Below are 4,022 nucleotides of genomic sequence, written 5' to 3'. Positions count from 1 at the left end.
CCTGAGTCTGCTGCTTTCATAGAGGTCTTGGGGGAACCTGAGAGGACAGGGAAGAAGAAGATGTGGGAAAGGCCTGGGGGTGCGGGAGAAGGAGGGAAAGGGGGGCCTGGAGATGGGGAGGAGGGTTCGGGCTGAAAGAGAATATGAGAGGAGGAAGAAAAGAAGGAAAAAGTATCTTTCTGTCAGGAGGACCCAGGGTGAAGAGATTTGCTAACCGTGAAGGACTGATCACCCTAGTCTGTGTGGCCATCCCAAACTCCAGTCTCTCTCTGTCTCCTGTGCTGAGGCTGGGTGGGAGTTGAGGCTCTTCAAGGAAGCCTTCTCTAATCCTGTGGCCTAGGAAGGGACCCTCCTAGGTCTATGAACTAGGTCTAAGGGACTATGGAGCATCTACTTGATCAAGATGTTCAGATCTATAGCCCTGCCTCCAAGATGATGAGGCCCATGCCCATGCTGGCCCTTCACTGAACCTCTGAACACAGACTGAAGCCCACCAGCTGTGTTCCCCTCAGCTCTTCAGGACCCTGTGACCGACAGACAGCAGGGGTAGGGAAGTCATGGTTCCTTCCTGGGATTTTGGGGGCTTCATGGGGTTATTCTTCTGGATAGGTACTGTGAGTGCTGGCTGAACCCATCTGTGCAAAGTTGCTGGACAGGCAGAGTCAGCCACTGGGTCAGTCTAACCTGTTCCCACTCGGGCATATAGACTGACCACCCCCAGGGGGTCCTGGTCATTCTCTTGGAGTCTTGACTGCAATTATGTAGGCCATATCATTTATGCATAATGTCCCCTAGGCAGCTAGCTGTTCTTTCAGGATCAATGAACATGACCCCGTGAGTGTGAGTATGCCTATGTGTGTATGCCTAAGTCTGTGTGCCCACAGATGTCTATACGTATTCAGAGGAGCTGTATCAATAGATCTGTCTGTATGTATTTGTGCATACACACATAGGAGCAATGTCCTATGTCTGTGTTCACATATCTCTGTATCTTGTGACTGTACATGCCACCCATAAGCTTGTCCTTTCATGTATATATGTGTGTAGATATGTGTGTGGTACATTGTGTCTGCATGTATGGCGTGTCTGCATGCATATTTGTTGGTGTGCATGTGGTTGCAGTAGGGGCACAGTGCTGGCTGTAGCTCACCTCCTAGCCCCTACACAGGCTTTGCCTTGCACAGTCATCCACCACAGTGAGGTTTAGATCCCACCTCCATCTGATTTTCTCAGTGGCTGGTCTCCCATTGGCCACTGAGGCAGGAAGAAAGACCTCTCCCACTGAGTTACTTCCCCAAGTGGACAAGACACCCTTGATTCCTGAAAGGTACTTCGTACTCTTGGTTGGAGAAGAGGTTCCCAGCAATTCTTAGAGGGCAGGGTATCCAACCATGAGTGCTGGCCATTGAGCACAGACAAGGGGTGGATCCCAGGAGATGATTCTTCAATGGTATGACCCCAGGGGTCTTCACAGGTAGGGACACAGGCCCAGAGCCTGCAGGTGCTAGGGGCCAGCCAGAGACCAACCAGGCAACTCCCTGAGCCTGGACCGGGACCGGGGCAGGCATCTGGCTCTTCTCCCAGCGGGGCTGGCTGGTGTGGGAGATGGCTGGGGGATTAGGTAAGAAGGAGGCACTTAGGTAATGTCTCAGAAAGGCTTGAGTGTGCAGCAGTGGGAAGGTATTGGGTTGGATCCCGTCTTGTCTGTAAGGCTGACTTCAGACACCAAGGATGAAGGTAGAGAGGAGGAGGGACTGAGAGGAAGAAATGAAGGAGGAGGGAAGAGAGAAAGGGAAGATGTGGGGAGGAAGAGAGAGGAGAAGGGGCAGAAAGGGAGGAGGGGAAGGAAGGGGGGAATAAGACCAGGTAGATAAAGGACAGACTGGGAGAAGGGAAAGGAGGAGGCTGGACCCTGGAGCCCGTTTAACCTGCAGCAAGCCTTTGGTTACCCTGGATGTATTGCAGAACATGAGGACCCTAGAAGGTACCCTAACTGCCCCCAGTTCCTGGCCCAGGCTGCTCATGGTAAGCTCCCACAGGATGTCAGGTGGGATGTCAGGGTGGGGAGTGCTAACAGTGGAAAATGATGAACAAGCTGAGTTGGGCTGGGGTCTAGTCTGCCCACATGTGCACACTCAAGCCCTGTGTGCCCCCGCTCCCAGCTTACTGGAGACTGAGTTGACCTGGTCTGACCTTGGAGAGCCCCTCTATCCCTGGGACTCTTCATGATCCTTCAGCACACAAGAGAACTTGCTGCTCCCTTTGTGGGACTGGGGCTGGGGCGGAGGCACATATCCAGGGGCTTTCTGGTACCCTAGACCCTGAAGCTGCTAGGAGACTAGCCACACTGGGGCACGGTTCTTCCCCATCCTTCATCTGCTGCCTGCTAGGGATGACTGGGCTCTGTTCCTGGAAGGTTGGAGCGGACCCCAACCTGTTGCCCCAGAGAGATGCTGTCACCCAGGAACAGCAGGTGGAGCTTTAGGGTGATCCTCAGCCCTGGGCAGGGTTGGTCTTGCCTCCATTTTCCAACCTCTGTCTCTAGAAGTGGGGTTAAGGGTTACAGATCCTTTCTGGCCGCTCAGAATTATGGCCCAGGGTCTCAGCACAGCAAGGTCTGGCCTGGAAAAGGGCAGTGGTCCTATCCGCAGCTTTGCCGGCCTGCTCAGGGATGGGAGTGGGGGAGGGGTCCAGCAAGTTGCCAGGGAAACAAGACCAAACAAACACTTCTTCCCCTCACAGGCCTGCTGGCCTGCTGGGGGGCCTGTGGCAATGACCTCATCTGCCCACCCAACCCTACTCCCAAGGCCAGGCTGAAGGTGGGGGGTCCTGGGCTGTTTGTATTGGGCCCAGATCCATGGAAACGGCTGGGGCTAGGGGTGCAGGGCTGTTCCTGCTGCATTCTGTCAGTAGGTGGCAGGAATAAGGACAGGAGTGGGAAGGAAAATGAGAGGGCCAGAGAAAAGAGGAGAGGGAGAGGGGAGAGAGGAAGGGAAGCAGGAGAAGAGGAGGACATTCCAGGGAGGAGCAGAGAGAGGAGGTGGGGAGGGCAGAGAGGTCAGGGCTGGGGTGTGGAGAGCCATTGAGCTTGTGGAGTGGGGGTGCAGAGCAAGCCTCTAGAGGATATGCCCTGGGGTATAATAAGGAGCCCTGTGGGAGCTGAGGGTAGTCGGGTTGGGGTGAGGCAAGGGTGTGGGCACAGGACCTGAGGGCATGTGACTGGCATAGGGTGGCAACTCCAGACAGTCTCCTCCAACTTCCTTTTTTTGTTTTTGTTTTTTGTTTTGTTTTGTTTTTTTGTTTTTCAAAACAGGGTTTCTCTGTGTATCTCTGCTGCCCTAACTCACTCTGTAGACCAGGCTGGTCTCAAACTCAGAGATCCACCTGCCTCTGCCTCCTGAGTTGGGATTAAAGGCGTGCGCACCACCGCCCAGCTCCTCCAGTTTTCTAAACCAAGATCTTCCCTGTGGGAGAAGACAACAAAATGATTGCAACAGTCCAGGGAGGACCAGCCTTTCCAGGACCAAATCCTCCACGCCGGGCCCAGGGTCAGGTCTTCTCTGCTCTCAGAACACACGTATCTATTGGTTTCCTGTCCATCTTAAAGAAGTTGAAGATCTAGGCGCTCTGCCCCTGCTTGCTCCTCTTCTATGGTACGGGGCCAGAAGCACACTGACTGTTACAAGGGTAACTGCCATGTTCCCCCTGTTCTTCCCTGGCTATGTGATGGAGGACCTGATAAAGAAGCCCCTCTCCTCTGGGGCCTTCTGCTCTGGAAACGGTTATGTCAGACACTAGTAAGCCCAATTCTGTCATCTCCAGGACCAGATGGTGTTGTGCGAGGACTCTGTGTGTTTGTGTTTTTTAGCGTCACTAATGGTCAGTGTTCAGTATGCTGCGCAGAGAGAGCACTCCTCACCTGGAGAGCTTGGGACCAAAGGACTGTTCAGAGGTTAGACATGTTTTGGACTAGAGGACATTTGACAGATGGGGTAAACATCCCTAATCTGAAAATTCCAAAC

This window comes from Myodes glareolus, chromosome 9 (assembly GCF_982192425.1).
Source record: "Myodes glareolus chromosome 9, mMyoGla1.1, whole genome shotgun sequence".
NCBI lineage: Eukaryota > Metazoa > Chordata > Mammalia > Rodentia > Cricetidae > Myodes > Myodes glareolus.
Note: the sequence above shows the minus strand (reverse complement) of the source record.